A 22,170-nucleotide genomic window follows, 5' to 3' on the forward strand; every position below is an offset into this window, starting at 1 on the left:
AGAACCAGATCATTTGTAATTTCAGGTCAGCTTATTCTCTTAATGTATCAGTGGAGACACATTGTTTTATAAAATACATGAATACACTTCCAATGAAATGAACTTAAGAATATATTTGATATGTCAAGACTGTTGCTGCTGCTAAGTCGCTTCAGTCGTGTCCGACTCTGTGCGACCCCATAGACGGCAGCCCACCAGGATCCCCCGTCCCTGGGATTCTCCAGGCAAGAACACTGGAGTGGGTTGCCATTTCCTTCTCCAATGCATGAAAGTGAAAAGTGAAAGTGAAGTCGCTCAGTTATGTCCGACTCATAGCAACCCCATGGACTGCAGCCTACCAGGCTCCTCCATCCATGGATTTTCCAGGCAAGGGTACTGGAGTAGGGTGCCATCACCTTCACCGTATGTCAAGACTAATCACATGTTAATGCAGATAAAAGGGCACACGTAAGACTTTCATAAATTTTAATCAGCAAAAGATGTAATAGGACAATGAATGTATTGGTCCTCATGTATTGGAGGAAGGGACTGCTGAGAAAGAAAACCTGTTCAGCATGCCAAGAGAGCTGTGCATTCTCAGAAGTCATGACAGTGTTTCCTTTAAGGCAAGACTTACTCCATGGCAGCTTATTTTCTTGCATTTTTCCATAATTAGGAAAAATAGTAAAATATACATTAAAAGAAAAATACTGACCCAGCAGAATCTACTTTATGAAATATAAAACATCTGAGGGGTTTTTTTTTAATTAATATTTCTCCTTGATAGCCTAATATATTTTCTCTAAAGTCTTGGCTCAGCCTACATTATTGTTACTGATAGCTACTCAGATTAAACAACAACTCAAGGTTATTGTCTGTGTGTCAGTTCTCAAGAGCATAATATACCAAAAAACACTTGGTATTTCCCCACCTAAGCCAGCATGTTTTGTATGTCAATCTAAAAATAAAAGATACTGAAGTAACATGTATGTAAATTTATCTACCCACAGTAGATCCTCAGTGGTTGACTCTGAATCCAGATCTATAAATATAAGTGTCCTTTCCGGAATCCTTTGTAATCTCCAAGCATCAAGAATCTCCTGTGTACTTGGTGCAACCCTCGGTTTTGCCTCATTGGGTCGCTGGTCCTCTATTATTGTAACGCTGCCCCAGAAAGAATCTAATGCTGTATCCTAACTCCTTTTCACCAGCTCTGTCAGAATTCAGATTAGAGAAGTCATTACAAAATGTTACTGCTCTTGTCCTCTACCTTAGCCTTTATCAAGTTTACAGCTGAAAAGAAGAAATGTAACTGTTATCCATGCAAGTTAGGAAACAAGTTCAAGGGATTATCATCTATTAAGAATAACATAAAAACTTACATACATTTTAGAATTATTTCGTGCTGCAAAATACATGACATAAGCAATTATGAAAACAAACTTTCAGTGTAAACATTTTTATGTGGATATGTGTATGTATAAAGAGTCATCATAAGTACCCTCCTCTTTTTATGGAAATTCCCAAAATAAAACATTCATGCAAGCACTACTGAGATGAATGAATAAATATCTGGAGTCTGGAATTTTATTACCAACTGACATATCATCAGTCAGGTTCGTACATCTATTTGCCTTTAGAATAGTTAAGAGATCTGCTAAACATTTCAAACAATATGACCAAGACAGAAAATGAAATTATATTTGATCATGGTTAGTACCTCTATAAGGAGAAGGCAATGGCACCCCACTCCAGTACTTTTGCCTGGAAAATCCCATGGATGGAGGAGCCTCGTAGGCTGCAGTCCATGGGGTTGCTAGGAGTCGGACACGACTGAGCGACTTCACTTTCACTTTTCACTTTCATGCATTGGAGAAGGAAATGGCAACCCACTCCAGTTTTCTTCCCTAGAGAATCCCAGGGACAGGGGAGCCTGGTGGGCTGCTGTCTATGGGGTCACACAGAGTCGGACACGACTGAAGCGACTTAGCAGCAGCAGCAGCAGCAGTACCTTTATAACATACTAATAGGTTTGTTATAGTATTAACAATGTGACCCTGAAAAGACAAAAAAGGAAAACAGATGAAGTGCTGGATCCTCTCTGGATTTTCCAAGTCTTTACTGTTTCATTATCATTTAAAAAATCTCTTTGTTCATTTGATACATCTTTTGTAATCACAAGTAAACGATGTCAGCATTTAATCAACTGGTGACATAAAGACGTACTATGCTGCCTTGGGTTGCTTTGCAGCAACTCTTGGGCTTCCCACTTATATAGGTCAGTGCCAACACCATGTTATGGGACTGTTACACAGCCCAAGGAACTGAACAGAGTCCAAGCTTTATGCTCTTCAATTGCTTCACTAGAACAATTGAAACCATTTTGGAATCAGAAGAATTTCATCCATGTGATAATAATGACTACAAATTACTGACCTCCTAATAGATGCTAATAGATCCTAATAGGAAATGTGCTCTTACATATATATTTTCCATGTAATCTACACAACATCCCCATGAAGGTTTTACATAATAGGCCTAGAGATTCAGCAAGTTGCCCAATATGACACAGCTATTAAAAGAGTCAGGGCTTACCAGGTGGTGCCGTGGTAAAGAATCCAAATGCCAGTGCAGGAGATGCAGGTTCAATCCTTGGGTCAGAATGATCCCCTGGAGTGGGAAATGGCAACTCACTGCAGTATTCCTGCCTGGAGAATCCCATGGACAGAGGAGCCTGGCGGGCTACAGTCCATGGGGTCACAAAGAGTCAGACGTGACTGAGTATGCACACAGTAACAACAGTGATTGAGAGAGTCAGGATTTTAAACTACCAAGCACGCTGTTCCTACTTCCTAAGATACATTTTCCTTTCTATTTCCACTGCATTTTCTGTATACTTTAAAAACAACAAAAGTGTTCATTTTTATTATATATATATATTTTTTTTTAATGAAAAATTACAAAAAGAAACATCTGCCTCCTACTTGAGTCCCCAGCTGCCAAACCTCCTCTTCAGCGATGTTCTATGTTTCTACAAGTAATTATGTAGGTACACACTCCCCTCTCCAATTTTTCTGATATAAATGGTAACTCACATTATGCCAGTGAGTTTTAAAAAGCATTCTCCTTGGAAACTAAGATGTTTACTTTTGAACATTTTTATTTTTAAAAATTTAGTGGATAGTCTTTACACATGGCTAGAAACTGAAACAATCCAGAGTGAAAAGCAAGTCTCTTCCTCCAGTCCTTGAAATTCTTCAATTTCTCCTGCCAGACTGAACCACTGTTACCAGTTTCCTTTGGAACCTTCCATATATCTTCTTTTCAAATAAAAACATGTATTTGTATCCCTTCCTCCAGTATATTTTGTTTATTTACATAAGCAACAGCAAACTGAACACATTGTTCTGCACCTGACTTCTTTCACTCAACCATAATATCTTGAAGATCATTCTATGTTAGTTTGTGTAATTCTATCTTAATCACTTTCAACATCAGACAGAATTCTGTTACATGTGAAGACCATAATTTATTTCACCAGTTCTCTATGCATGGACATTTACATTATTTCTTGTCTCCTGCTAGTGTGAAGAATTCTTTGATGACTATCCTCTTCTGTGTACATATGTGAGAAAGGTTTTATGCAGGATAAATTCTCAGAAGTAGAATTGTTGAGTCATAGGGCATATGCATTTATTTCAATGGTCGTTGCCAAATTACAGAGGTTGTACAGTTTACATTTCCTCATTAACATGTTTGAAAGTACACTTTTTCATCCAAACCTCACCAACACAGAACTTTATCAAACTTCTGTCAAGATGGAGTTTCATTCCTTTATTAGCTGTTTAGGTAGAGTTTCTGATTTTATGGATTAAATCTACTGTTTCACTGTGTACCACACTCAGGAATACATTCATGAGACAAAATTCATTCACTCTGGACGACAAAAGCAAGGTGACCTTTGATCAGCTAATTTATTTAGTACCTACTCTAGGCCAGGCAATGGGAATACAGAGATAAATGAGCCCTGGTTCCACTCAGGGACTATAACTGTCCCCACGTTTTGGTGAAAATGGCTTCAAGCACGTTTCAATTGCTACTTGGAGAATGGATCCCATATGCTCATTTAGTCACTCAGTCGTGTATGACTCTTTGTACCCCATGGATTGTAACCCGCTAGGCTCCTCTGTCCATGGGATTCTCCAGGCAAGAATACTGGAGTGGATAGACATTCCCTTCTCCAGAGAATCTTCCTGACCCAGCGATCGAACCCGGGTCTCCTGCGTTGCAGGCAGATTCTTTACCAAAAAGGCTTAGACTTCCACCAAAGCTTTAGAAGATGCCGGGCAGTGGGGGATTGTGGTGGTGTACAACCCTCCCACTTGATGCCTTTTATCTTCACTCTGTCATATGAATAAGACAGTTACAAACAAAATAGAAAGCATTTGGTATACCTAATAGGTGGTACTCACATTTTAATTGCAGTATGCTCTGTATCTCTAGCCTAGGAACAAGCTATAGGGTTTATGTTCTTGGAGAGTGGGGAGAAAGGGTTTTTGTTTTTTTTTTTCGTCCTTTTTTGGGTGGCAAGAAAAGGATATCAAAGTTTGGTTTTGTTTTTTTTTTAACATATGAGAAACAGAAGAAACTAATTGTGAAAACATCAGTATTTGAAGCAGATTCTAACACTGCCATCTTCCAGCTCTCCCTAAACTGACTACAGGAAAGCCTTTATTTTGTGGGAAATTATTTTCATACGTTCCGTTGATAGTTTATATAGAATCACACTACACCACACTACTCTAAGATTACTCACTTTGGTTACCAACTGTTAGATTCTGATAATGTCAGTTCAGTTCAGTTCAGTGGCTCAGTCGTGTCTGACTCTGTGACCCCGTGAACCACAGCACACTGGGCCGCCCTGTCCATCACCAACTCCCGAAGTTCACCCAAACTCATGTCTATTGAACCGGTGATGCCATCTGATCATCTCATCCTCTGTCGTCCCCTTCTCCTCCTGCCCTCAATCTTTCCCAACATCAGAATCTTTTCCAATGACCCTGGGTCTTTTCAGCTCTTTGCATCAGATGGCCAAAATATTGGAGTTTCAGCTTCAACATCAGTCCATCCGATGAACACGCAAAACTGATCTCCTTTAGCATGGACTGGTTGGATCTCCTTGCAGTCCAAGGGACTCTCAAGAGTTTTCTCCAACACCACAGTTCAAAAGCATCAATTCTTCGGTGCTTGCTTTCTTATACTCCAAATCTCACATCCATACATGACCACTGGAAAAACCATCGCCTTGACTAGATGGACCTTTGTTGACAAAGTAATGTCTCTGCTTTTCAATATGCTATCTAGGTTGATCATAACTTTCCTTCCAAAGAGTAAGCATCTTTTAACTTCATGGCTGCAATCACCATCTGCGGTGATTTTGGAGTTCTCCCCACTGCCCCCGCCCAAATAAAGTCATCCACTGTTTCCACTCTTTCCCCATCTATTTGCCATGAAGTGATGGGACTGGATGCCATGATCTTAGTTTGTGAATGTTGAGCTTTATCCCAACTTTTTTCACTCTCCTCTTTCACTTTCATCAAGAGGCTCTTTAGTTCTTCTTCATTTTCTGCCATAAGGGTGGTGTCATCTGCATATCTGAGGTTATTGATATTTCTCCCCTCAATCTTGATTCCAGCTTATGCTTCCTCCAGCCCAGCATTTCTCATGATGTACTCTGCTGCTGCTGCTGCTGCTGCTGCTAAGTCGCTTCAGTTGTGTCCGACTCTATGCGACCCCACAGACGGCAGCCCACCAGGCTCCCCCATCCCTGGGATTCGCCAGGCAAGAACACTGGAGTGGGTTGCCATTTCCTTCTCCAATACCTGAAAGTGAAAAATGAAAGTGATGTCTCTCACTCGTGTCCAACTCTTAGCGACCCCATGGACTGCAGCGCACCAGGCTCCTCCATCCATGAGATTTTCCAGGCAAGAGTACTGGAGTAGGGTGCCATTGCCTTCTCCAGATGTACTCTGCATATAAGTTAAATAAGCAGGGTGACAATACACATCCTTGACGTACTTCTTTTCCTATTTGGAACCAGTCTGTTGTTCCATGTCCAGTTCTAACTGTTGCTTCCTGACCGGCACACAGGTTTCTAAACAGGCAGGTCAGGTGGTCCGGTATTCCCATCTTGTTCAGAATTTTCCACAGTTTATTGTGATCCACACAGTCAAAGGCTTTGGCATAGTCAATAAAGCAGAAATAGATGTTTTTCTGGAACTCTCTTGCTTTTTCAATGATCCAGCGAATGTTGGCTATTTGATCTCTGGTTCCTCTGCCTTTTCTAAAACCAGCTTGAACATCTGGAAGTTCACGGTTCACATATTGCTGAAGCCTGGCTTGGAGAATTTTGAGCATTACTTTACCAATGTGTGAGATGAGTGCAATTGTGTGGTAGTTTGAGCATTCTTTGGCATTGCCTTTCTTTGGAATTGGAATGAAAACTGACCTTTTCCAGTCCTGTGGCCACTGCTGAGTTTTCCAAATTTGCTGGCATATTGAGTGCAGCACTTTCACAGCATCAGTGAACTCCAGGAGTTGGTGATGGACAGGGAGGCCTGGCGTGCTGGGATTCATGGGGTCGCAAAGAGTCGGACACGACTGAGCGACTGATCTGATCTGAAAAAATGATTGTTTAAAATAAGGGTCAGTAAACTATGACCAGTGGATCACCCACATAGTCTTGTAAATAAAGTTTTATTGGAACACTCCATGCTATTATTTTTTAACTGAATGGACTAAGTTCCTTGGTTGGGTTAATACGTATAGACTGCCTGAGATAATAAAACGTTCACCATCACATTAGGTTAACGCTAAATGAAGGTCTTCTTAGTCCTGACAGGAGAAAAGGGTTGAGTGTTAACCTCATTATGAACTGTTTTCCATGCTTTTTTGTTTCCATATTTTCTAAGGACATTTTCATGCTATAACTGCAGATTGAGTAGTAGCAAAAGAGATTTTATAGCCCATAACCCCAAAATATTTATTACTTGACATTTTACAAAAAAGCCTTCAAATTTCACTGTAAGGATAGTGCATCATTAAGCAATTGCCTATTGATTGACATTTCAATCATTTCTAATGTTCTGCTGTTATAAATATTCATATAGATTAAATGATAGTTTGATCTCGTATTACAGATATTTTGGACGTCTGTGTCTTTGCACACTTGTGAATATTGACTGATATACACAAATTTAAAACTTTTTTGCATTGATATTAATACGTCAGTCATTTCTTTTATAATTTTTGTGTTTAGTATCATGCATAGAAAGGTGGATAGCTACTGGGAACTGGGGTTTTTTTGTTGTTGTTTTGCTTGTTTTTCAGCAAATCTAACCTGCTGTTGAATTCTCCAATATGTACTTGGATGGCCCTGCTCATTCTTTGTCCATTTATACCAGGAAAATGGCTCAAAACGAGAGCAGGAAGGGGAGAGCAGCTGCCCATGACACAGCCACTCTGATTGTGCTCTGACTGATGGCTGGGTTAATCTTCCCAGGCTCTGGCTGAACTCTATCTCCAGGCTAAATCCAAATTCTGACTGGCACACTGCCTCGGGTCCCACCTTCCCATGACTCTGCCCACGCCTCTAGCTAGCCAGGCACAGCTGAACTCACAGAGTGCCAACGTCTCTGGGCTTCCTGAACGCTATACTTTTTCACGCTTTCCAAACTAGGCTCTCACCCTGGGCTGCAACTTTTTAATGTTTGGCCTGCCTTGTCTGTTGTGTGGTCACCAGTTCAGACAGGCTAACAGAACCAATGCCAAATGAAATTCCCCTTCAAATAGTTCTCAGTGTATGGAACTTGGAATAATGTGTATTTGTTACTCAAGAAAAAATCCATTATTAAGAAAAATCCAATTAGCCCCCTGAAGTTAATGCCTCACAGGTACTTTCAAATATCAAAATTATATCACAGTATACGTCTAATTGGAGAAGGAAATGGCAACCCACTCCAGTATTCTTGCCTGGTGGGCTGCCGTCTATGGGATTGCACAGAGTCGGACACGACTGAAGCGACTTAGCAGCAGCATACGTCTAATACCATCCACAAAGAGATCTGCAGAGGGCAAGAGAGAGGGGAGGATGTGTCTATATTAATAAAGTTAACTTTTGAAACTAGCTATTTTTTAATGAAAATAAACAGATTCAGAAGACCTAGAGGATGCCATTACAGCATAATTTACAGAACAGTGTGGAAGTTTCAATAAACTTTAAAAAATACTCTTTAATGAAGTTTATGAGAATTCATTGCCACAGGTTGTTTTCTTGATCTCCTAGGAATTCATTTTCTCACAAATTGTACAGAATATCTTGTAAAAAGTAAACACATGGAATAGTATTTCTAAAATGCAGTAATTGTTTTCTTTTATCTTCTCTCCTCTTTGTCATTTAGAACTCTTTCTTTGACTCTTTCAAAGAATTTCCAGTTTTCTTTGTAGACTGACAAAAATAACTTCAAATCACCCTGGAATCTATGTATAAACATAGGGTCATTGCATTTCTTTTTGAGAGAATTTGGCTATGACTGCTATTAAATTTTAAAGATGAGGAATGGCAAATGATAACCTCTCATGATTTTGCCATCTAACTCTAGCCCTTGTTTTCCTGCCTTTTGAGACATTGGGATGTCAGAGTCTGGATTTTCCCTAAATCGCGTCTTTAGATGGTAATTAGTTTTCTATTACTGCTGTAACATTGCATCACAAAATTGATGGTTTAAAAACAACACAGACTTGTTCTCCTATACTGCTAAAGGTCAAAAGTCCAAAACTGAATTTTATGAGTAATAAATCAAGGTATTCACAGCGCCATGTTTCTTCTGGAGCCTCAAGGGAAGAACCCATGCTTTGTCCTTCTCAGCTTCAGAGGTTGCCTGCAACCCTTGGCTCATGGTCCTACATCATTCTGATTTCTGCTTCTGTCAATATATCTCTTTCTCTGACTCTGACACTCCTACCTCTGTTTTATAAGGACTCTTGTGATTATGTTGTGCTCTCCTAGATAATCTAAAATAATCTCCCAGAATCAAGATCCTAACCTTAATCGCATCTGCAAAGTCCCTTCTGCCATGGAAAGGTCCAGAGATTAGAATGCAGACCTCTCTGGGGGGACCACATTTTGTCCTAATCCAGGCACATGCACATGCGTGCTAAGTCACTTCAGTCACGTCCAACTCTTTGCAGCCCTATGGACGACCCCAACAGGCTTCTCTGTCCAGACAAGGATACTGGAGAGGGTTGCCATCCCCTCCTCCAGGGAACCTTCCCGATCCAGGGATCAAACCCATGTCTCTTACATCTCCTACATTGGCAGGAGGGTTCTCTATCACTGAGCCACCTGCAAAGCCCAATGCAGTCACATACTTGAATCTATTTTACAATTTTGCCTGGATAACTCACTAATGGGAAAACACCATTAATATTTTGGGGGTTTAAAACTAGTATAAAGGCAATAGCTATGTCCATGAAAAGAGGCAGAAAAGGATATTAGGGCAAATACAGTTCTGTAATGATCTATTTCTGTAATTACACAACCACATATTCTCTCTGCCAGATGCCCTCTTTCATACTTCAATTCCATCCATTCTCATATCTGTCTGACCTTTAATTAAAACTAAGATCTACTTTTGGGTATTAGGAACTCCCCATTCTAGGATCAACAAGCTCCCCTACATCCTTGAACACGATTTATCTTAAATATAGTTCATGACTCAGTATGATTAGAGTTTGGTTTTCCACCAATACCACTGTCATCTCTAATGTAGGCCACATCCCATTGTGTTTCCTCATTGCTCACAGGGTAAGAAGGCATTGCTATATTTTATTTCATTGTTACTTCCTACTTTTTCTCCACCACTGCTCTCAGTACCATATTTGTTTTGGAAGGAAGCCCAAGCCATTCACTTATACATCCCTTCCCCCACCTTCTCTAATTATCTATGGAAATTCAGAATACACTCCACTTTCCTTGATCATTTCAGGATTTTAGTCTTTCTCTCTACCCTATCTACCACCATCAACCTCAAAAGCTGCATACAAACTTCCCAACATTCTAACCTCACAATTCTTCTGAGGACCAATATAATTCTTAATCTTGCCTTCTCCCCTTGCCAGCTGGGTGCAGTAATGCTCACTCATTGATCCTGCCCTGACCTTCCATGGTCAAAGGCTTTGAGAAGCTTTGTATCATCATTTGGAAAGCTCAAAAGCAATGCTCAAAATTCTCCAAGCCAGGCTTCAACAATACATGAACTGTGAACTTCCAGATGTTCAAGCTGGTTTTAGAAAAGGCAGAGGAACCAGAGATCAAATTGCCAACATCCAATGGATCATTGGAAAAGTAAGAGTTCCAGAAAAACATCTATTTCTGCTTTATTGACTATGCCAAAGCCTTTGACTGTGTGGATCACAACAAACTGGAAAATTCTGAAAGAGATGGGAATACCAGACCACTTGACCTGCCTCCTGAGAAATTTGTATGCAGATCAAGAGGCAACAGTTAGAACTGGACATGGAACAACAGGCTGGTTCCAAATAGGAAAAGGAGTATGTCAAGGCTGTATATTATCACCCTGCTTATTTAACTTATATGCATAGTACATCATGAGAAACACTAGGCTGGAAGAAGCACAAGCTGGAATCAAGATTGCCAGGAGAAATATCAATAACCTCAGATATGCAGATACCACCGTTACGGCAGAAAATTAAGAACTAAAGAGCCTCTTGATGAAAGTGAAAGAGGAGAGTGAAAAAGTTGGCTTAAAGCTCAACATTCAGAAAACTAAGATCATGGCATCCGCTCCCATCGCTTCATGGGAAATAGATGGGGAAACAGTGGAAACAGTGGCTGACTTTACTTTTTTGGGCTCCAAAATCACTGCAGATGGTGATTGCAGCCATGAAATTAAAAGACATTTACTCTTTGGAAGGAAAGTTATGACCAACCTAGAGAGCATATTAAAAAGCTGAGACATTACTTTATCTGTCTAGTCAAGGCAATGGTTTTTCCAGTAGTCGTGTATGTTGGACTATAAAGAAAGCTGAGCCCAGAAGAATTTATGCTTTTGAACTGTGGTGTTGGAGAAGACTCTTGAGAGTCCCTTGGACTGCAAGGAGATCCATTCAGTCCATCCTAAAGATCAGTCCTGGGTGTTCATTGGCAGGACTGATGTTGAAGCTGAAACTCCAATACTTTGGCCACCTGATGCGAAGAGCTGACTCATTTGAAAAGACCCTGATGCTGGGAAAGATTGAGGGAAGGAGGAGAAGGGGATGACAGAGGATGAGACGGTTGGATGGCATCACCGACTCAATGGACAAGAGTTTGGGTAAACTCCGGCAGCTGGTGATGGACAGGGAGGCCTGGCCTGCTGTAGTCCATGGTGTCGCAGAGTCGGACACAACTGAGCGACTGAACTGAACTGAACTGAACTGAAAGTAAATAGACCTTCCTGCAGTTGAACTCTAACCTTTTTTCTCAGTTCTAGAAACTGAGGTTTGACTTGATGTCAAGAAGTTACAAAGTGACAAAAATGGTTTTCATCTTGCTCCCTTGTGTTTAAGACCCGTGACAGTCTTCTGTCCCCACAAGCCTCCAGGGGTCCTGACCTTGTTCCTCCCCCAGCTCGGGGCTGGGGTTTTATCTGTAACAAGTTTTTCTGGCACTTAAAACCTGCCATTCTGTGTCATCTTAAATCGGAACATTACTTCTGTCTAGAATCCAGTAGCCACATCCATGCTAAGGCTAACCATTAGCTTGGACCCTGAATTTTAAAGGTTCATGTATCTCCTGCCCACTATGTTCTGCCTGTCTAGCTAGATGTTCTCCCAGTGCCAACAGCTGGATCTTTATCCCTGATATCTGCTCACGCAAGGAGACTGGTCCAGCTTCAATTCAATCTACCCTACCAAGTTTCAGTGAACTTTTCTGTGACAAGCTATGAAATGAGATATGATAATAGCCCCCAAGCTTTCTGCCACTCTCTTACTGTTATCAAATGGGATTTTCCTTCTTCCTTTGTCCTCTAGTCACTTACCCCACAGGCTTTTTTCTTGCATTATTTCCTTCCCTCGTGGCTCCAGGACATTCCAAACATTTTAGATTCTCTCTTATCTTGGTTTCTCTGCCATCTTCTCTTGGCCAATATTTCAAATTTGGTAGTTCCTGGGGTCATCATTAGGACATCTGCAAAACTTCCAGTTCTCTTAGGTCTAGGTAACTGGTAGAGTCTTACTTTTCTACCCTCTCTGCTCTGGCCAACAAAATGTATTTATGAAAAGTCTCATTTCCAGGAAGAAGCTTTAAGAGATAATGCTTCCTCAACCTAAATGTCAACTGATAAATGAATAGATAAAGAAGATGTGTACATATATAATGGAATACTGCTGCTGCTGCTAAGTCGCTTCAGTCGTGTCCGACTCTTCGTGACCCCATGGATTGCAGCCTACCAGGCTCCTCCGTCCATGGGATTTTCTAGGCAAGAGTACTGGAGTGGGTTGCCATTGCCTTCTCTGAATGGAATACTACTCAGCCATAAAAAAGAACAAAATAATGTCATTTCAGTAACATGGATGGACATAGAGATTGTCATACTAAGTGAAGTAAGTCAGACAGAGACAGACAAATATCACATGATATCACATATGTGGGGTCTAAAAAATGATACAAATTAACGTATTTATAAAACAAACCCACAGACTTAGAGAATGAACTTATGGTTACTAGCAGGAAGGCTGGCGATAGGGATAGATTGGGAATTTGGGATGGACTTGTACACATTACTGTATTTAAAACAGATAACCAAAAAGGACCTACGGTATAGCACAGGGAACTCTGTTCAATGTTATCTGGCAGCCTGGATGGGAGAGGAGTTTGGGGGGAAATGGATACATGCGTATGTATAGCTGAGTCCCTTTGCTGTCCACCTGAAACTATCACAACATTGTTAATCAGCTATACTGCAATATAAAATAAAAAGGTAAAAAATTTTTTAAATAAAATAATATAACCAAAAAGGACCTATTGTATAGCACACAGAACTGTTCAATATTATGTATTAACCTAAGTGCTGCAGTTCATAGGGTCGCAAAGAGTCAGACACAACTCAACGACTGAACTGAACTGACCTGAACTGAAGTGGGAAAAGAATTTGCAAAAGAAAAAATACATGTATGTGTATAACAGAATCACTTTGCTGTAAACCTGAAACTAACACATTGTTAATCAATTGTACTCCAATATACAATAAAAAATTTTTGTAAAGAGATAATGCTTTCTTTGCCATATTTTCTTTCCTTTTGCCTCCATGACCAACAACACACTCTGAGTGAGAAGAGTAGCCCCAGCCAACTTACAATGGACATGGAGCAATAGAAGAAATAAATCTTTGTTGCTTGAAGCATTTGAGATTAGGGAGTTGTTTTTGTACAGATACTAATCTACCATCTATTTTCTCCACTCATATTCCAGTCTGTAGTGGACCAGGTATTTTACCTAACCAGTATGACTTTGAAAACCACCCCTTTCCCACTTTGGGTTTATGTAATTCATGGCTTCAGGGGTGAGTATATGACTCAGACCCAGGCAATCAAACTATCCCATCCCTTTGGCCCCAGCGATTAGTCCAGTGTTGGTCACACACCCAAGTTAGACACTGTAGTTTATATCAGGGTTTGGCTGGAAAATTGGGAGAGAATTTTTTTTTGTATGGACTTGCTTAAGCAGGTAGACTGTATTCTTGGGGCTGTCAGTGGATACTTAGGAAAGTGGAGGCAAACAATGTAGAAAAAGTTTTCATTGCTGTTCTTTTTTTTTTTTTTGGTGGTGCTATATGGCATGAGGGGATCTTAGTTCCTTGACCAGGGATCAAACCCATGCCCCATGCATTGGCAGAAGGGAGTATTAACCACTGGACCTCCAGGAAAGTCCAAAGAGTAAAATATAGTTTTGATGACATTGTTTAAGGCATTGGATTTAGCCATGCCATAAATCCTTATACTCTTCAGACTTTTCTGTGATGTACGCCAATAAATTTCCTTTATTCTTTATTTTGAATTGAGATTTCTGTCACTTGCAACTGAAAAAAAAATGCTGATTAAAACAGCTGCAAAGCATTAATGGAAACACCAGGAAACCACACAATTTTCCCTTATACTTTCACCCTAGAGAATATCAACTGAATTCTCAGTGGGATCAGCACTCCTCTTGCTCATCTTTATTTACTTCCTATTGTATTCCTCATGGCACCTTTTCCCAGACATTCTCTACTGTAAATTCCCTTCCTGTTCCCTAAGATGAGCTAGCCTTTAACTTCTCTGAAATCAGATTCATCCGTCTTGAACATCCTCCACTTATACCCTATTCCTATGCAGTTTCATCTATCCATCTCTTTCCAAACTTAACCATATCACTTGTTCCTTTCCTGGTGGTTTGTGTCCTGGTTTTCCTCTAATATCTCCAACCACTCCTGTGTCTCCATTTCCTTCCACTGCAACCAGGGAACAGCTGTTCACAGCGTCTACCTGTCCTTTCTTACAGTGTGCAGATTCCTGATTATCTCTTCCTTTGGCTTTATCTGTCACCCACAGGCAAATGGCTCTCAAATCCAGTTTTGGCCTGCTAGGCTTTTGCATTCACATGCCCCAGTTAGAAAAACACCTCATACTCACCATGTCCAAAAGTGAAATTATTCTGCTCTTTCAAAATTCAAGTTCCGAGTTATTCTGAGAAATCTCAGTTTCTCTCCTCTGTATCTTCAGGTCCAATTAGTTACTATGTGATATCAATATCACCCTACAGTACTTCTCCAAACTATACCCTCCTTACTACCAACATAGATACTAATTTGGGCTTTTATTACCTATTTTGCAGACTCATGCAATCATTGCTTCAGTATCCATAGAAACTGGGTTTCTGATCAAATTCCAGAAGGCCAAAAACAAAATTAAATAAAAAGATACAAACCGAAATAACTTTTTGTTTTCTACCTCTTGTCCAGGCACATACATCAGCTCAGAACTCTCAGATGAATGTCTGCTAGACCCCTGTTATTTGTCTTCACAAGTTAGATCTCAGTACTTCATATCTGCAATGATATCCTCAGGACATATGCTCAGGGGCCACTGCTGCAAAATTCTTTCAGAGTCCTCATGGCCCCACAGAAAAGTTTCAAACAAGCTACTGCAAAAGATTTTCCAGAACTCAGGCAGTATCATTTTTTTTTGTTAGAGAATGTTTTCCAAGTCTTGTCCCAGACTCTTTAACTTTCTTATTATACTACTATCCTGAAAATGTTTTTGTAACAGAGCCCAACAATAAACCATAATATAAAATTCTCATCTGTAGATGTATAAACCTGTAAGAATTTCTCTAACAGTAATCATCTACCCAGCTTCCCACAGGCAAATGACTCTCAAATCTATTCACTCCAGTCTTGGCCTTCCTTTTTAGCTCATTCTCTTCAGAAAATGGTTCCAGTTCCTTTCTTGAAGGACAACATAGATCACTCTTTAAAAAATTCAGTCATCCCTACCAACTACAGAATCCAACCCAAAGTCCTTTGCCTGGTGTCTCAGTCCATTTGGGCTGCTATAACAAAATACTATCAGATGAGTAGCTTAATACAGTTGACCCTTGAGCAAGGCAGGAATTAGGGGCACCTACCCTCTGTGCATTCAAAAATCAAGGTATCATTTATAGGTAGTCCTCCTTACACAAGATGCATCCGTATATGTGGTTCTGCACCTGGAATTCAACCAACTGGAAATTGTGTACTATTGCAGTATTTACTATTGAAAAAAACACACATGTAAGTGGACCCATGCAGTTTAAACCCTTATTGTTCAAGGGTCAACTGTAAACAACAGAAATGTATTTCTCATAGTTCTGGAGGCAGAGAAATTCAAGATCAAGGTGTCGGCTTCCCTCCTTGGCTGGACGACCACTTTCTATCTCTGCCTTCACATGGTCCTTCCTCTGTGTGTATCCATGTCTTTGTCCCAATTTTCTCTTCTTATAAGGACATCAATCATATTGGATTAGGACCAATGAGTCTTAAAGACCTCATTTAACTTAATTACCTCCTTAATGAGCACTTGTCAGTAATCTTGTCTTTGAAAAGTAGATTTGACTTAGACATGCAGAAATAGGGGATGCTGTAAGGTTGCAATATTATGAACAAAGTCCCAAAACCTGGCAAGGAAACCCCACGGAGTAATCAGTGGCCAGTTTGGAAACCTGGCTAGAGAAGCAGGTGTGGGAGATGAGGATGGATAGGTGGTGTCACGAGCTGAACTGGGTCCCCCAAAATTTATATATTGAAGTCCTAATCCCCAGGATCTCAGAATGTACCTGTATTTGGAGATATATTCTTTAATGAGGTAATTAAGGCAAAAAGCACAGATGTACCTGGTGGGCTACGGTCCATGAGGTTGCAAAGAGTTGGACACAACTGAAGCGACTTAGCATGCAAGCACACAAGGTAAAACGAGGTCTTTAAGGTACACCCTAACCCTAACCCTAACCCTATCTTTTATAAAGTCTCTGCAAACACTGAATTAGCTACTATTCTGAACCATTTCTCCTAAAGGAAATACAGGATTAGGTTCCTGCGAGCCTCTGATTACAACAATTTCATCAACCAATGAACATATATTTGTTTTATGTGTGTTCAGTTTGTGTCTGCACATGCTCACGTGCTAAGTCACTTCAGTCATGTCCAACTCTCTGCAACCCTACAAATTGTAGCCCATCAGGCTCCTCTGTCCATGGGATTCTCCAAGCAAGAATACTGGAGTGGGCTGCCCCTCCTGCAGGAAACTTTCCAACCCAGGGATCGAACCTGCGTCTCTCATGCCTCCTGCATTGGAGACATGTACCACTAGTACCACCTGGAAAGCTCCCTGTTCTGTTTAAAGATGTCTTATTTAATATACATTGTTGATTCATTAACACTGAACTACCAACCAGCCGCACCATAACTCATGCCTGAATAAAGCTTATCTAACACTGTATTTTTTCTGTAAGGCACCTCACAGCCTTTTTGTACCAAGAATACCAGACAGCACTTCAGCACTATGCTTGGAAGTCATTTTAAATAGCAAAATCACAAGAAAAAGCACACACACACACAAAAAAACACGGCACTAAATAGACCATAAAAAGATAACTTGTTTACAGTCTGAACTGAGCTGAGAACACACATGTTGAGCAACTCAAATTTTTCATTGCACTGCACATGCTTGTGAATGACTACACAAGTGCCTCAAGTATTGATCTTGGAGTCAGAGATAAATTCTAGCAAGTAGATGAATTAGAAAATATGAAATCTTGGACTTCCCTGGTGGTCCAGTGGTTAAGAATTCTCCTGCCAGTGCAGGGGACAAAGGTTTGATCCCTAGTCCAAGAAGATTCCACATGCCACAGGGCAGCTAAGCCCATGCGCCAGAACTACTGAAGCCTGCATGACTCAGAGCCCATTCTTGCAGCAAGAGAAGCCCGCACACTGCAACTAGAGAGTAACCTTTGCTTGCTGCAACTAGAGAAAGCCCACAAGCAGTTATGAAGACCCAGCACAGCCAAAAATAAATGAATAAAAAAAATAAATGTGAACTCTGTAAGTAACAAGGATCAACTGTACTATTAATCCCATTTTATAGATAAGGAAACTAAGACTTGCGCAGTTAAGATCTTTCACAAGGTCACTGCTTGTGAAGTTAGCATAGCCAGGATTCAAATTTTACTTTGTAGAAGATTTTTTTTTCACCAGTACTGAGTCAGGATAGGATAAACAGAGTTGAGGAAATCAGTCAAGCACACTAATACAGAGGCTGCAAATAGCGAATAGCCTTTGCAAAAACTTGCCAATTACACGAAGCATGCTTTCTGGGAATGACACCAAAATATTAGTGAAGAGCAGTTTCACACTTTAAACAAAGAGGATTGTTCTTAGAAGTACAGTAGTAATAGATTTATCTGATGGCACTAGAGCCCAAGTGACAAAAATCCACAGCCTTTGTTTCTGCAGAGTTTATGTTGTTATCTTCTCAATACAATTCTGTTTGGGGAAAAAAATAAGTACATTCACACCCAAGCATTAGATAGTATACAAAAGCATAATCAGGGACATATTATAATAGGGCAATTCAAGGAATTAGTGGTCAAGTCTGTAAAGGGGCCTTCATGCACCAAAAAGCATAGTGTATAAGCCATTAAAAAAAAAAAAAAAGCATTTATTCATCCAGAAAACCACTAAGCTGCCACTGTGATATCAGGTCCTCAACATTAGGGTGAATATAAAATAGTTCCTGACATGGCCATAATCACAGAAGAGTTCCTGAGGCAGGTGTAACTGTGTGTGCCTGTGTGTGTTCCGTGGTGTTTTTACTCTGTTTCTCTCCCTCCCATACCAGGGATCTAAGACATGTCTCCTGCATTGGCGGGCAGATTCTTTACCACTGACCCACCTGTAAGAGAGCCCTTTCTTGCACGTTATCTTCCCAGAGCTGCTACCCAGACATCACCACAAGTTCCTGATTTTCTTCCTGTCCCTCTGACCTCCCTTTGGGAAATACACCTCCTCTTTCCAGCCTCTAAATAAGATAGTCCTGAGAGTCAGTCCACAAATTTTTATTCTATCTCTTCTCACTCCCTAAGTGATCTTATCCAATCTCAGGAGTTTTTTAATTAATTGTTTTTTCTGGCCGTGCCACTCAGCATGTGAGATCTCAGTTCCCTGACCAAGGATTGAAACTGCACCTCCTGCAATGGAAGCCCAGAGTCTTAACCACTGGACTACCAGGGAAGTACCCAGTCTCAGGGTTCTAAATTCAGTCAAGGACTCAATTGGAAACAGATGGCTCACTGAAATTACAGTAATTCAAGAAGGGCTCATTACAAGGACTATTTGTAAAGGCATAAGGACAGCAATAGGGCTTCCCTGGTGGCTCAGATGATAAAGAATCTGCCTCTAATGCAGGAGACCCAGGTTCGATCCCTGGGTCAGATAGATCCCCTGGAGGAGGAAATGGCAACCCACTCCAGTATTCTTGCCTGGAGAATTCCATGGACAGAGGAGCCTGGCAGGCTACCGTCTGTGGGGGCAAAAAAGAGTCAGATGTGACTGAACAACTAACACTTCACAGACAGCAGTACTCTGAGGCCAGTAGGGGGAGGGAGGGGCTGCTTCTACCCCAGGACTAGAGGGGTAAAAGGAGGGGGCAGTGACCGCGTCTGGAGAGACAGCTTCGTGGAGGCCTGCCTGACAGGAGCTGTAAATTTTCATGGAGGGGCTCAGGCAGCTAAGGGGAACTGAAGGGAGGGAGCTGGGGAATAAGTCACCCCACCTTGCTCTCCTTTCTTCTGATGTGCTGCCGGCGGCTGAATCCAGCTGGACACCAGAAGGTTGGAGTCCACTGACTTAATCACTATGGATTAGTCTGTATGGAGGCAGGGAGCAGGGTGGAGTGGTGTGGGGAAAGAATCTGGAAGGCCTGCAAAGATGTCCAGCATGCTTTCCTCTGTGGAAGAGTCACACATTTGATTAGTACCAACCTTAACTTTTTGAGTTGAATCACAGTGGTCCGTTGGCCCCCTGAATTTTGAGGGTCCCATGCCCAGGCCTGGTCCCTACCTATTCTGTTCCTTCCCTACTCCTTCCTTACTCCCCTCCCAGTTTTACCACCATTCACTTGATAGCTTAGGCCCAAACCTAGCTTTCATCCCTGAATCATTGATTTCTCTTACACCCAATCCATAAGCAAGTATGTCAGCTCCACTTTGTGTGTGTGTGACAGAGACATCAGTGGTTTAATGGATAGAATTCAGCTCCACTTTCAACTAATGTCCAGGGAGTTCCCTAACAGTCCAGTGGTTAGGACTTAGTGCTCTCACTGCTAAGGGCCCAGCAGTTCCTGGTTGGGGAACTAAGATCCCACATCCCACAAGACACATGATGTGGCCAAAACAACAGCAACAACAACAAACAATCTGGATACTCCTCATCACCTGCACAGCATCCAACCTCGTCCATACCCACATATATCTAGCTTGTATGAATGCAATAGATGGCTACCTGGCTTCCCCACCTGTTCTGGCTCCCACTACAGTTGATTCCACTTTGGGCTCTGCTAGGTCCACATAGCGGAGAAGGCAATGGCACCCCACTCCAGTATTCTTGCCTGGAAAATCCCATGGATGGAGGAGCCTGGTAGGCTTCAGTCCATGGGGTCACGAAGAGTCAGACACGACTGAGCAACTAACTTCTCTTTCACTTTTCACATTCATGCATTGGAGAAGGAAATGGCAACCCACTCCAGTGTTCTTGCCTGGAGAATCCCAGGGATGGGGGAGCCTGGTGGGCTGCCGTCTATGGGGTCACACAGAGTCGGACACGACTGAAGCGACTTAGTAGTAGTAGTGGTAGGTCCACATAGTGAGGATTTCCCTGGTGGCTCAGAGGGAGGTCCACATAGTAGCTAGAATGATTTTTCTCTAGTTACTCTCTAACTCCTTACCCCGATTAAATTTTCTCCCCAGGAACTATCGCCACATAAATGCCTGCATATGTCTACTCAATTATTTATTTATTGTCATTTTCTCCATTAAAATGTATGTTTTATGAAGGCAAGGATCTTCTTGTCATCCCCTCAGTTGAAATGATTATTTCTTTTTTTAAAAAAATTTTTATTTATTTGTTTATTGTTGGCTAGGGCACACAGGCTTCAGTAGTTATGGCACGTGGGCTGAGTAGTTGTGGTTCCTGGATTCTAGAGCACAAGCTCAATAATTGTGGCAGATGGGCTTAGCTGCTTCGAGGCATGTGGGATCCTCCCAGGCCAAGGATTAAAACAGTGTCTTCTGCATTGGTAGGCAGATTTCTTACCACTAAGCCACAAGGGAAGCCCTGAACTCTCTCTTGAGTGAAAAAAAAAGAAGAAGAATACCTCTGCAAAAGACATTACTAAGAGAATGAGAAGACAAGCCACAGACAGGAAGAACATGTTTGCAAAAGACATATTTGATAAAGGACTATTATCCAAAACAGGCAAAGAACCTTTAAAATTCAGCAATTAAAAGACAACTTGATTAAAAAATGGGCCAACATCCTGCCACCTCACTAAAGAAGATACACAGATACTCTTCCTGTTTTCCATCACAGTTCAGAATCAGAGTGAAAAGGAGAGCCCCATGTGGGGACTTCCCATCTGTAAGCTCTGCCTCAACATCTCTGGCAGGGAGAGCAGACACGAACTGACCTGGGCAGCCTCAGGGCAGGAGCAGCCCACGGGCCAGACCTCTGTGTTCTCCAAAGCTAGATACGCCATCAGGTCCTTTGGTATCAGCAGAAATGAAAAGACTGCCATCCATTGTGTGGCCAAGGCAGAAGAAATCCTGGAGAGAGGTCTAAAGGCACAGAAGTGTAAATTAAGAAAAAAAGAATTGCTCAGATGCTGGAAATGGCTTTGGGATCCAGGAACACATCGATCTGGCAATCAAATGTGACACAAGCACCGGCGCCTATGGTCTGGGCGTATGTGTGGTGTTGGGTTGGCCAGGTTTCAGCATCACAGAAGGGCAGAACAGGCCGCACTGGGGACAAACACAGACTTAGAACATAGGCCATGCGCTGTTTTCAGCAGAAGTATGATGGGATCATCATTCCTGGCAAATAAATTCCTGATTCTTTCTGAAAGGCCAAGAAAGTACACCTGAAACTAATATAATATGTCAGATACATATTAACGAAAAAATTTAATTATGAAGAAGCCAACAGGACTTCCCTGGTGGTACGCTAAATAGGAATCTGCCTGCCAATGCAGGGGACACAGATTTGAATCCTGGACTGGGAGGATTCCATGTGCCACAAGTACTGAAGCCCATTCACCTAGAGCCTGTGCTCTGCAATGGGGGAAGCCACCGCAATAAGTCCATGCACCACAGTGAAGAGTGGTCCCTGCTCACAGAAGCCGGAGAGCACCTGCTCACAGCAATCAAGACCCAGCACACACACACACAAAAAAATTAAAACAAAGCCAACAAAAATTTTTCAGTAAAAAAGAAAAAAAGATATGCAGATGCAAGATAAGAATAGGAAAAGATGGATGTTCAACACTATAGATCATTCAGTT

The 22,170-nt window shown here is 41.4% G+C and overlaps 1 pseudogene; it reads left to right on the forward strand.

The window, feature by feature from the left end:
• Nucleotides 1-1,654: 1,654 nt before the first annotated feature.
• On the forward strand, nucleotides 1,655-21,714 carry LOC139179747 (large ribosomal subunit protein uL5-like; annotated as a pseudogene).
• Nucleotides 21,715-22,170: the final 456 nt, after the last annotated feature.

The sequence above is a fragment of the Bos indicus genome, chromosome 1, assembly GCF_029378745.1.
Source record: "Bos indicus isolate NIAB-ARS_2022 breed Sahiwal x Tharparkar chromosome 1, NIAB-ARS_B.indTharparkar_mat_pri_1.0, whole genome shotgun sequence".
NCBI lineage: Eukaryota > Metazoa > Chordata > Mammalia > Artiodactyla > Bovidae > Bos > Bos indicus.